We start from the raw sequence: 13,889 nt of genomic DNA, 5'->3' as shown, positions 1-13,889 counted from the left end.
ATTTTGATATACAGTAGGCGTACTATAACCATATTCTTGAAAAGTGGGGCGTGTTAAACGATGCAATTTATTTAATAAGTCTTTGCAGTGTGATTTTCGAAAGTTCCAGACATCCAATGACTTCCCTTTCTTTTGCGCGAACATTTCCTTCTCTCTTCAATACCGGTAACCAGTAAGGAGAGAGATTATTGGGCATATTTTCAGCCTGTAGGCTGGTTATATCTTCAAGCTTATCAGGAAACATATAGGAATACTAATGTGCCAAGCTCCGTGAACGGAAACTAGGTCAGCTTTCAAGTTCACTGCGGATTTGAAAATAATAATATTATAAGTTCTACTGCCAAAATTTCGTCCCGCAAGAGTTATTTCATGTACCGGTCGATCTAGACATGAGACTGGCGTATTTGAGCACTTTCATCATTTCACACAAACTATGTTATTAAATGCATTATCCGAACATGCCACAATTCTACTTACCTGGTATTAGCCAAATAGATTTACAATCCCACAGAAAAAGAAAATATGCTTTAAATATTCTCGCAAATGTATCACTAGTGACTTTAACGGCAATGCGGTGGCAACACGCAATTCACGCTAGAACAGTGATTGAACGTTGCCAACGTGCCAGATTAACGGTAAATGTAAGACGTCGCATCGGCAAGTAGGGTCCCTAAACTGTATGGTTACCGACACTGAAAAAGACCTGCTAAATACCCAACAGCAAGAAAAGTAACTATAAATCAATACCTTAATATTACAGGGGAGAAAGGGTAAGGTTGCACCCTTAGAGTACGTCCTTACACGGAGAGGACTATATGTATTTTTCCGTCTCACTGTAGATAACATGTACACGATTTCAACTGTCACTGAGACTGTCACCATTCAGCCTTGCGACCCCAAAAGCAGTGGATTCAAACTAATCTCGGTTATTTTAGACAATTTACTTTTAAGCCCATCTCTGCCCCCCCCCCCCCCCGGCCGTTTCAGTGGAGGCTGAACGTAGACTTAAACGCCATCCAGAGCGTCAAAATTCATCTCAACGACACAAACAAGGGATTTGATATTAATATATATTATTTTCCATTAATTTTTACATATCACCCACTCCCATTCCCCACCACTAGCGCGGGTTGGGATGTTTCATCTCCATAGTACATTTTCTTTCAAATGGTGAGTCATGTCTACCAAGTTTCGTTGAGAGCTATTCTGGAACATAGGCCTACCCACATACATCCACAATGTCGGTCATTTTCACCCCTTCTCAAGTTCCATTCTGATTGCGGCTAAAGTATGATTTAACCAGCATCCAGAGTGTCATAGTTCAACACAGCGACCCCGTAAACAATGGATTTTGGTCAATTTATTTTTTCACCCTTTCTCACCCACGATGCAAAGGGGGCTGAAGTTGGACTTTAAAAATCCCGGACTGTTACTATTCATCTCAGTGAAAGCGAAAACTATAGATTCGACACCATTTTCAATTATTTGTATATCTCACCCCCTCAGCCCCTACCACTAAGAGTGCTAGGGGTGTGTTACCCTCACGTAGTTAGTCGTCTGATAGGAAGTCATATGTGTACCAAGTTTGGTTAAAATCTCACCGGTAGTCTTCAAAACTATGGATTCGACACTAATGTCGATAGTTTTTAGTTATGTTTATAATTCACCCCCTACCCTGGGGGTTTTATTGGTGTCTTGCCCCAACAGCATTTTTTACAGATATTAAATACCAAATTTAGTCGACAGCTATACACTCATACATTCATAATCTCGGCCATTTTTGTCATTATATTTCTTCACCCTTTCTCATCCGTTTGCCGTCCGACTCGTTGGCTGAACGGTCAGCGTACTGGCCTTCGGTTCAGAGGGTCCCGGCTTCGATTCCCGCCCGGGTCGGGGATTTTAACCTTAATTGGTTAATTCCAATGGCACGGGAGCTGGATGCATGTGCTGTCTTCATCATCATTTCATCCTCATCACGACGCGCAGGTCAGCTACGGGTGTCAAATAGAGAGACCTGCACTTGGCGAGCCGAACCCGTCCTGGGATATCCCGGCACTAAATGCCATACGACATTTCATTTTCATCCGTATGCCAAAGGGGGCAGAACTTTGACTTCAAAAAATCCGGAATGTAACTGTTCATATCAGCGACCCCGAGAACTATGGACTCGACACTATTTCCGATTATTTTTATATCACACCCCCCTCACTCCCACACTAAACGGGGATGAACTTGGAATTTAAAATATTCTGGAGTGTTTCTATTTATCTCAGCGATCCCGAAAACTATGGATTCGACACTATTTTTGAATATTTTTATATCTCAACGCCCTCGCCCACACCCAAAAGGGGGCTGAAATTGGACTTTGAAAAAATCCGGAGTATCATTATTCATCTCAGCGACCCCGTAAACTGTGGATTCGACACTATTTTCGATTTTTTTCACCTAAGCCCCACTATGGGTGCTAGGGATAGCTTACCACGACACAGCTCGTCTCCGGATAGTAAATCATAAGTCTACTAAGTTTGGCTTCAATCGCTCCAGTGGTTTAGGAGGAGATGAGTCATTTACACACACACACACACACACACACACACACACACACACACACACACACACACACAAATTTTTATACTGTATATAGTAAGACAAGATATTTGCCTCAATTTGTCACTTGAATTCCAACTTCATTTTCATATGGTGATATTTCCTACTTTTAAAAGCACCACTCAAACTTATTCGTCTACTTATGTCATTCCACGTCATCTCCCCAATGACAGCTCAGTACATACAGCTTATTCGAGCAGCTCATCTCCTTTCTCCCCAGTCTTAACGCAACGGTGCAAGCAAGAGACCTGAAAATTACAACATTGTGATCCTCTCTCCAAGATCTATCGTGTTAATTTAGTGCATTAGTTACCTCCCACGCTGTATATAGGCTACTGGAATGTGGTTTGATTATGTAACACGGTCTCACGAAAGTATCTGAATAAATGCTACCACTTCTTAGGATTACTTTGAACGTTTCCAAATTTTTTTTTTGGCGTACGGCTTTTAGTGCCGGGAGGTCTGGGGACATGTTCGGCTCGCCTGCTATGTAGCTCCTCTTCCTGGTACACCCCATAGGAGTGAGCTACATGTAGTACTGTGAGGGTGTTGTCTGTGGGTGTAATTGTAATTGCACGGGCTAGAAACCGGAAGGAAGTGGTCATGGTCATGAGAAAGGTACCATCTTGGCATTTGGCTGGAAATGAAAATGATAAACCACGAAAAACTATTTTCGAGGATGGCCGACGGGGGATTCGAACCCAGCCGTCTCCCGGAATAGCCGTAAGAGGCAGTGCCGTAACGCACTGAGATAACTTGCTTGGTAACTTCTCCGAGACATGGAAACGCAGCTCCATATATGGGCATGTAGCACGATAAAACGTAAACGCATCACCATGTGTCGTGTAGTAAATAACTACCAGTTTACCGCAATATTCTTCAAAAGCAGCTTAGGAAAATGCTGATGTGTCATTTCTGTTTCCCGAAAATCCAGGGACTGAACTTAATGATCTCCAAGAACTGTGTTTATAGATAAAGTAACTCTAAAAGAAATATAATCACCGGGCTGAGTGACTCAGGCGATTGAAGCGTTGGCCTTCTGACACCAACTTGTCAGGGTCGAATCTGGCACAGACCGGTGGTATTTCAAGGTGCTCAAGTACGTCTGCCTCGTGTCGATATACTGGCACATAAAAGAACTCATGCGGGCCTAAATTCCAGCATCCCGGAGTTTCAGAAAACCATAAATTTATTTAGTGGGACGTAAAGCCATTATTATTATTATTATTATTATTATTATTATTATTATTATTATTATTATTATTATTATTTACAAACACAATCTTCGTTAAAATATAACAACTTGTATTATTGTAGTATTCAGTGTAGAATTACCTGATTTAACATTGTCTCCCCTCCCCGCAATTTTAGGGTTTTGACGTTAAAATATCTCTTGCATTATTTATGACCTATCTATGTTTTCTCTTAGAGCCTCCGTGGCTCAGATGTCAGCGCGCCGGCCTCTCACTGCTGGGTACCGTGGTTCAAATCCCGGTCACTCCATGTGAGATTTGTGCTGGACAAAGCGAAGACGATACAGGTTTTTCTCCGGATACTCCAGTTTATTCCTGTCAATCATTCATTCCAGCAACACTTTCCAGTATCATTTCATTTCATCTGTCAGTCATTAATAACTGCCCCAGAAAAGTGCGACAGGCCTCGGCAGCCGGCATATTTCCTATCCTCGCCCATTTTCTATGTTTTCTCTTGGGGAGCAATATATCTTTTTATGGCATTCCAAACTATACATTGCACTGATTTAGTTTTCAAAGACGAGTTCTTGAGTTAGTTTTAGATATTATCATTGTGTGTGATATAATGTAGGCCAATGCATGTTTTATTTGAACTTTGGTCATAGAAATGAACTCGTTAATTATTATTTATAAGCCATTCACACAGTCGCTGGGATTGTTCTCCAGCTGTATTTACCGACGACTCCGACTCCATGGCTAAATGGTTAACGTGCCGGCCTTTAGTCAAAGAGGTGCCGGGTTCGATTGCAGGCAGGTTTGGGAGTTTTAACCATCATTTGCTAACTCCGATGGCACGGGGGCTGGGTGTATGTGTCGTCTTCATCATTTTATCCTCGTCACGACGCGCAGGTCGCCTACTGGCGTTATATCAAAAGACCTGCATCTAACAAGCCGGACATGCCCTCGGACACTCCCGGCATTTCCTTTTATATATCTTTTTTGTTTGTCCGCCTCTGTGGCGTAGTGGTTAACTGCCACCCTCGGAGGCCCGGGTTCAATTCCCGGCTCTGCCAGGATATTTGAAAAATGGTACTAAGGCTGGAACGGGGTCCACTCAGCCTTGGGAGGTCAACTGAGTATAGGTGGGTTCGATTCCCACCTCAGCCATCTTGGAAGTGGTTTTCCGTGGTTTCCCACTTCTCCAGGCAAATGCCGAGATGGTACCTAACTAAAAGCCGCGGCCGCTTCCTTCCCTCTTCCTTGTCTATCCCCTCCAATCTTCCCATCCCCTCCACAAGGCCCATGCTCAGCATAGCAGGTGAGGCCGCCTGGGCAAGGTAGTGGTCCTTCTCCCCAGTTGTATCCCCGGACCCAAATTCTCACGCTCCAGGACACTGCCCGTGAGGCGTTAGAGGTGGGATCCCTCGGCGAGTCCGAGGGAAAAACCAACCCTGGGTGGTAAACAGATTAAGAAAGAAAGACATTTTTCTTTCTTTACCGACGACTAATTCAGTGTACATAATTAAATATTGTGCACGGTTTGCGGTTATAGTAGTTCGTTACTTGAACAGAACAAAGAACAATTTCATTCTCAACCCAGTAAGCAGTGCTATAAATGTTTGGCATATTTTCTAACCTTTTCTTGTTCTGATTTAGCTTACTTTGTCTTGAATGATGACATAGATTATTAAATTAAAAATGGGTTGTCAACACCGGTCCTATGCGGCACGATTACAGATTATGTGGTCGCTAGTGGCACGGGTCGCATCTGGCATGTCACCGTGGACAATGGGATTCGAACCCACTATTTCCCGAATGAAAGCTAACAGCTACGTGACCCAAACCACACAGCCCCTTACGCGGTCAATTAGTTCCAAGTTCCGAGAATGTGCGTAGTGACTGTCCATGATCAGCAACACAGGCTCGCCTGAGGAAGGTCTCACTTTGTTAATAAAATCACGGAATCACTGTATGAAAACGTTAGGATGAATCCAGCCACTTGGACTGCAAGTTAAATGCTGCCAGATGGAACCCCTTTTACTAACAGGTTATTCATATTCTTCCTACAGAAAATTAGTAGCGGCTCCAACAATAACTCAGGTCACTGCAGTTACAAGAGAACCTATTTCTGCGGAACTCAGTTATCCCACCTGCCTTGTGACCTGTAATGAAGAAAAAGGCTGGATTTTTTTTATTGGTCTACAGACAGGCCTGTCTCATCCACGTTAAACACTGTATCCGGAGGATATTTATATTTCTCGAATTCGGTCCCTAATAAACCGACAAACGTAAGCACGTTTTATTTTTTGAATTCCTAGCTGTGTGGAATAGAGTCTCCGTTGATTTTCTGGCAGAAATGACGTCCTTATGACACCGAAGAAATAATTTAAGCCACTTGCACATAGCACATTGCCTATGTTTCGGGAACGATTTCGCTATGTTGTTTGAATTAGCCACCTGATACGCAAGTCTTATTTACCTTCTAGTTAATTAATAAAATTTCTTTTCATAATCAGTTGTTTTTATGCTAGTCGCACTAATATATTGAAGGTATTCGGTGACGCAAGATGGGAAAGTGCTAGGAAGGTAGCGGCGAAAGCCTTAGTTGAGGCACAGCCCCAGTATTTCCTTAGTGTGAAATATAGGAAACTACGGAAAAACATCTTCAGGGCTGCCTCCGATGGGATTCGAACCCACTATCTCCCGAATGCAAACTCACAGTTCATCATCAGTAAAGAATCCACCTTCTTTTCCATCAAAGCTGGGAAAGCACTTGGTCTAACTTGGTTTTAGTTGCTTCCTCTGCTGTTAGGCCTACTTCTTTCTTTGTTGCCAAACGAAACTAATTTGTTCTTGGCACAGTATGCTCTTCCTACCATTTTCCTTGTCCTAACTACAGTGATAGCTTGACGCATGACTTCTTCCTTACCTTTCCCTCCGAATTGTCCTTCCGACCGCCTGTGGTTCTGAAGGATAGGGTTCAGAGGAGAGTATAACTACTTCAAATTAGGAGCATAAAATGTGCTTACTAAAATATGTTTTCAATGTAAATTCCGATAATTTTTTTATAAGTCACTTAATTTTTTCCATTTGTTTTAACGCAGTCACAATGCATAACGTGAGTTGTGTTTTATTTTGAGATTGTTTATTATTGTCTTTCAAAGAATGAAAATGTAGTGTAACATTCGTTGACAGCAAAAACCAGAAAAGAATAAAAAACTGGAAATTGGGCGCCATTGATCCAAACGATAACTGTGAGTTGATCCACACGATCTGTGGAAAATCTGACCTTCAACGTGTAGAATTCCATATTTACCTTTAATTAAGTTTATCCACCAGTCTACTATCTTATCGGATATTGAAACATCCGCCTAATGGATCCTTAATCGAACCAAATAGACTATCAGTTGTTTTGGATAGGCAAATAAATATTACTTGAAAGCATGGTGTTCATTACAAGTTAACAGCAATTGTCACAATCAAAAATAAAATTCCACCATGTATTAACATCTCATGATACCCTTAATTTACAGAGGAATGCAGATGCTGAAATGTGCATCGCCCCAAACACATGTTCGAAAGGAATCAACAACACTGGCTCCGATGGGATTTTACGTTACATCCTTCTGAGGGAACAAAACTGCGAAATGCAGGAAACATTAATTCATTATGAATTTAGAAGAAATGCCAAACACTAAAATTAAAGAAAAGTGATAAATCACTTGAAAATGTTCTTACTAAAACAACTTTCAGGTTATGAAACAGTTACGTCGTTAAATTCATTAACATACAAGTCCACAATATAAAACAAACAAAAGGAAATCTTCCCAATTTTCTATAATTACGAGTACAATTACAAATCTGTCTACCTACACTTGTCCCATTAAACCAAACCACAAGTGATCTGCAGATCAACGTCTCACGTAAATAATGTGAATAACGAAAAATGTACAAAAACTATATTAACAGCTGACGAATCGAAACTGCATTCGTAGTGTAAATCGTACATAAATCAACTAAGTGTCAATACACGGCACTATCATAATATCGGACACCCGAACAATAGATCTTAAAGGAAAGACAGGCAAATAGAAAACGAAAGTTCATCGAACTTGAACACGAGCAGCTAAGCAGTAAGGATCAGTCTCCATTAGCCAGATTTCCACATGGAACAACACTATCACTATCGGCTATCACGAAATGCACTTCGCTGGTATAAAATAGAACAGTCACATAGACTTAATTGCCGTTACCTACGGTCTTACATAAAATAGTAATCACGGGAGAACATCAACTTGTACTTAAAATAGGCACTACAACGCGCTCACTTGGATTTGACAACCTTTACATTCATCAATCTTTCTGGACTGCTACAGGGCATCGCTCCTCTCATACAGCCTGTCTCAGAAATACTACACGTCAACCTATACACCATTACATACAAATTCCTCTCCGTCGAAATTAAGGGCCTCTTACTCTCGGCTTCCCGCTAATGCTACATCACTCATAAAATACAGGCTTACTCTGCCTTTAACACCTTTCTAACAATTCTCATAATATTTAATTTCCATTACAATCCATTTCCTTCTTGCTTGAAACATTTTTTTTAAATTCAAGCGATCCCATGACCAAATAACTTTATAATGATCTCACAATTAACTTCTCGAAATTTTTCCTGACCACAGGAGCAAAATAGCATACCGTGATTTTTTTGTATCACAAATACACAGTGTCACAGAATTCAAGTTTCCAAAGATGCCGATTTTATCATACTTCACTGGATTTCGATATAAACCGCAAATCTCGCTTATCTAACTGCTGAACGCATAATTACCATAATCTCAAATTTTATCCTGACGTGATTATTATTATTATTATTATTATTATTATTATTATTATTATTATTATTATTATTACACATTTTAAAGTGCTGACATAAATAACAGACAATTCGTCTCCACACTAGAATAACGACAAGACATATCCTCGTCGTCGCAGCACTTACATTTTACACACGCCACATATACAATGCGATGTTATGATGAATTAATTTAATTAATTAATTAATTTAAAGGTACAAACATTTACACTTCTAACTACAAAACATGATATTTAAATTAGAAAGACCTGTAATTGCATCGTTGGCGTGGCGTTATCTCGGCTTCATTTTACGCCAGCAACCTCGGGATTTAGCCTCTCATAATTGTAGGACACATTCTTCGCTTAAATACTACCTTATAAATACACTGATTCTGCACTCGGCTTGAAACAATACTCATTAATTTGTTTTATATAGAACTAACAGTACATTTTTATTCTGTACACATATACAACAGTTAAACCGCGCCGCTTCGTGTCGAGAAGTCAACTAATACAGTTTGCAGAGACCTCCAACTCCTTCCTCTCCAGGTGTTTCACGGGTGTGACTGATCGTGAGACAAAAGCTTATCTCCGCCAGACTACCGCAGTCCTCGCTTACCGATTACCAAATAACATCGTCCGCAATAACTCACAAGAACTATCCATGAAAATACTGTCTACCTACGCAGAAGTTCAGGAATCTTCCCGACCGGGATGGATATCTTGAATACAATGTTTCAATATCTCACCGTTCACCATTTACCACTTGGTAATATTCAACCCTCCAGCCAACTGGCTTTAGAGATTCTACAAGTCTATTTCGCACACTTCATGCTTTCTTCTTAATGTCACCGACGCAGATTCACTCTCCCGGACAATTGAATGACGACTGACGCTCTTGGTTGAGGAGGGGGTATTTATGCATTTTCTAGGGACGCTCTGCATGGCATTATCTACTGCTGTGCAATCATTCCATTTGATGACCACTGGACCGATTTCTTCGAGACTCACCCCAGAGATTCCACCTATTTTTCAGGTCATGATGGTATTGTTTGCTCATTTTTCCTGGTTCTTTAATGGGCGTAATTAAATAACTTTGTGCACAAGGGTTCCCGCGCATTTTGGCTGTATGTCCTTGGCATGTGTGTTCCTCTCGGCCAAGATAGGTGCTACCTTCTCTCCACGCCTAATTACATACATTTCAACCCTGTGGACTTTAGCTCCATCAATTATTTGCCAACATCTTAATTACTTATATCATTGTTAATGACAGTCCCGAAATCTCCCGCAATGAGTGTTATTATGTAGAATTCCATTATTAATTACCCGAAATCTTCCGACGTCGTTCGATCTTTGGTGGGCCGCTACCTGCTGTGAGTTGTCATGCCACAGAACGCGAATAAGCTTACAATAAAAATATGGATGCACCCCATCTTGTAGTTGAAATTTCAGCAAGGTAGAATTATGGGTTCAGTACTGTCCCCAACATCCCTGCAACTCACACTCCACACACAGCACTATCGTTCACTACAATAGCACGCAGTTTCTTATATATGGCAGATAAACCCACTCTCGGCGTAGGGTCTGCCTTACAAGAGCTGCACCCACTTAGAAATAGCCACACGATTATTATTTTTATTATTATTAATATTAATAAATGTATTTGTCCCTTGTGTAGTCAGTATTGTTATTTCACATTCTGCGCACAGCTAACAGGCGTTTTAAAGTTTAATAAGACCTTGGTCGGTAAAATATTGCATTTCTTACCTTTCCGAAAGTTCTTGGAGGCTGAAAAATCACTTGGTGGACTGTCATGGACAATCAACGCAGCTCAGGTGACAACTCGCCACAGAGAGCCCTTCCTTGTGAATCTTTATATCTGTTCCATGTAGCGCTGTCAAGTTCAACTTAACAGATATTGAGGTATTCCGTACTAGGAGCTTATTCCATATTTACTGCAACTATTTTATCTTTCTCCTATGCAGTTCTCTCCCAACATTATTTGTTATCTAACAGAAACTGAGTAGTTGTTTAGAAGACACAGGGGTGGAGGGCGTGATTGGCGTATTCGCTTAGCTGATGCTTTCCGTGGGAAGGTTGAAGTTAGAATCCTGCCCGAACCCAGGTTGGAATTTTCACCTCAAAATCACCTTGCAGCCGACCTTACAGTAAACCCGTGGCATAAACCAAAATTAGTCAGGGTGGCTTCAGTGATCAGCGAAATATCAGGGATAAGGTGAAGAAAGTTTTTTTTCTTTTTAATAGCAGAGGTAACTATTAACGACAAGACTCGTATAGGGCCTACACATTCAGGATTGTGCAGGGGCTGACGTCTGTCCGTCAAACTCATGAGCTCACTGGGAATGAGAAGGGAAATGTACTCTTAACACAATACTTGCCAATCTCAGGCAGCGGAGGCTGGAAACAGAGAGACGGTGTTAAAGAGATTCGCAGAGAGTGAGTTAAAGACAGACACCGCAATAAATTACGTGGGAAGTGTTGACGTTCCTGCTCCATAGTTACAGCGTATTGTTTATTCCAGAGTATTTCACGAAGGTATTTCATTCAACAAGTAAGCAAGCTTGAAGCTTAACGTGACTTTGAACTTCATCACGTAATCTAAACCACAGATATGTGACTAGCAATTACAAAATTCTCGTAAAGTGAATTCGAAGCACATTCTCGGTCAGCCTTTGGCTGATTCTGCGTGGTACAAATATCAATCAGGGGAATACCGCTTGCTTGTTTAAAGGAGCCTAGCTTCTAAGGTCATCGGCCTCAGGGGAATACCAGGATGCTACCTAATATATAGGCCACGGCCACTTCTTTCGTACCGAGCAAGTAGCTGTGTGGTTTGGGTCACGTAGCTATCAGCTTTGATTGGGGAAATAGAGGGTTCGACTCCCACTATCGGCAGCCCTGAAGATGGTTTCAACTCTTAGTCCTTTCCTGTCCCACAGTAGCTGTAAGACCTATCTGTGCCGTTGCGATGTAAAGCAAATTTTTTAAAAAACTTTCTTTCGTATTCGTAGAGACAGACGATTCATTTCAAATACGCACACCACTATAGATGCTATGGAGACACAGTTTTTGGATTTGTTTCACATAAACTAAATACACAGGGCTAATAAACAAAATGTTCCAATTGCCCTACATGAAACAGCAACAAGAACAGAAACCCTTATATACTCTGTTCCCAGAACGGTATTTGATTACATCAAAGTAAAAAATTAGGAACCCCGTGGTGCAGAGATAGTGTGCGTGTCTGTTACCTGGAGTTTAATTCTAGACTGAGAATAGAGACGGGGTTCGCTCAGCCTCATGATATGTACTCACGAGCTTTTGATATGAGAGGAAAAGTAGACGGTCGTAAGAGGCAGGCAAAACGCTGAGGGTGTCGCGCTGACCACGTTACACTCCAATATTGAAGGCCACCTAGTGGGGCAGCAGTCGTATTGGCAGATTAGGGTTCTTAATAAGCTGTTGCGCCACGGATTTGTTAACTGGAAGAGTCGCTGCATGTAATGGCTGATGTCGAACATCCTAAGTGATATTTAAGCTCTACTAGACGTGATACACGAACCATTTAAGAGAAGTAGAATAAAAGCAGGCCATGAAGGTCATTGGAGAATTGAATGGTAAATTTTTTCTCTATCCGAAACCTCATCAATAAGTGGGGCAGAATGGTTAGCTCTACTTCCGACCACATTTGCCCCCGGGAATTAACAAGGTGCTCATTTATTTAGTGTAGGCTGAGTGAAACTGACGGGCATGTGTCTCTTCGTTTCTAAAGGTTTTCGACTTTCTGGCCGGGGGTTCGATTTTGTCTTTACTGCCCCGGATGGGCAGCCTCGATAGCACAAGCAGGACCTAAAAGATATACAGGGGTTTAATTTGAAAACTTCGCAGTCTAAATACCCATTTGTTTAATATAAAGTATAAATGAAAACACGCCAGTATAGATATTGAGAGTAGGAGTTTAAAACCAGGCTTAATCGCATTTAGCTTTCACCCCCTTCCGGGCTGAGTGGCTCAGACGATTGGGGCGCTGGCCTTCTGACCTCAGCTTGGTAGGTTCCATCCTGGCTCAGTCCGGTGGTATTTGAAGGTGCTAAAATACGTCAGCCTAGTGTCCGTAGATTTACTGGCACGTAAAAGAACTCCTGCAGGAATAAATTCTGGCACATCGGTGTCTCCTAAAACCGTAAATATAGTTAGTGGGACGCAAAAGAGATAACATTATTATTTTTAGTTTCACACCTTCCCTTTGTTTTTTGTTTTTTGTTTTTGTTTTTTTGCTATTTGCTTTACGTCGCACCGACACATATGTCTTATGACGACGATGGGATAGGAAAGGCTTAGGAATTGGAAGGAAGCGGCCGTGGCCTTAATTAAGGCACAGCCCCTGCATTTGCCTGGTGTGAAAATTGAAAACCTCGGAAAAAGATCTTCAGGGCTGCTGACAGTGGGACTCGAACCCACTATCTCCCGATTACTGGATACTGGCCGCACTTAAGCGACTGCAGCTATCGAGCTCGGTTCACACCTTTCCCACCTTTATTTGCAATTTCAAATGACACACCTATATTTTGATACCTACTTAATTTTGAAAGAGCATTCATTTGTTAGTACAACTTACTCATTTGTTCTCACACCTGCTATTTTCTATCGTCTTGGCATCCTGGATTGTTGTTCTTGTTGATCAGAGCTGAAGACAATAAAAACACAGACTACTGATCATTATTTAACAGAATAGTTATGCTTGGATAATTCATTATTTAAAAATGGAAGGAAACATCCGTGGCCTTAATTAAGGTAAAGACCCAGAATTTGCCTGGTGTGAAAATGGGAAACCTCGGAAAACTATATTCAAGGCAACCGACAGTGGGGTTCGAACGCACAATAATACCGAATGCAAGCTCACAGCTGCGAGCCCCTAACTGGTCTGCCAACTCGCTTGGTCTAAATAGAATGGTGTGTGTGTGTGTGTGTGTGTGTGTGTGTGTGTGTGTGTGTGTGTGTGTGCATAGTTTGTGCATTTATTGGGTCGTCCTGAAGTGAATTAGAGCGAGAAAACAGATTGTGTAACACTATCTAAATTGTCATGCTTTTGAAAAATTAAATATATACTTACGTAGACTGAGAAATTTTGAAATGAATCCCTGTATGCACTATTAAGCTGAAGTACAATATAGGACACAGAATATGTCACATTTCTCTGGTGGA

This window comes from Anabrus simplex, chromosome 2, assembly GCF_040414725.1.
Source record: "Anabrus simplex isolate iqAnaSimp1 chromosome 2, ASM4041472v1, whole genome shotgun sequence".
In the NCBI taxonomy this organism is placed as follows: Eukaryota; Metazoa; Arthropoda; class Insecta; order Orthoptera; family Tettigoniidae; genus Anabrus; species Anabrus simplex.
This window is presented reverse-complemented; position numbering follows the sequence as displayed.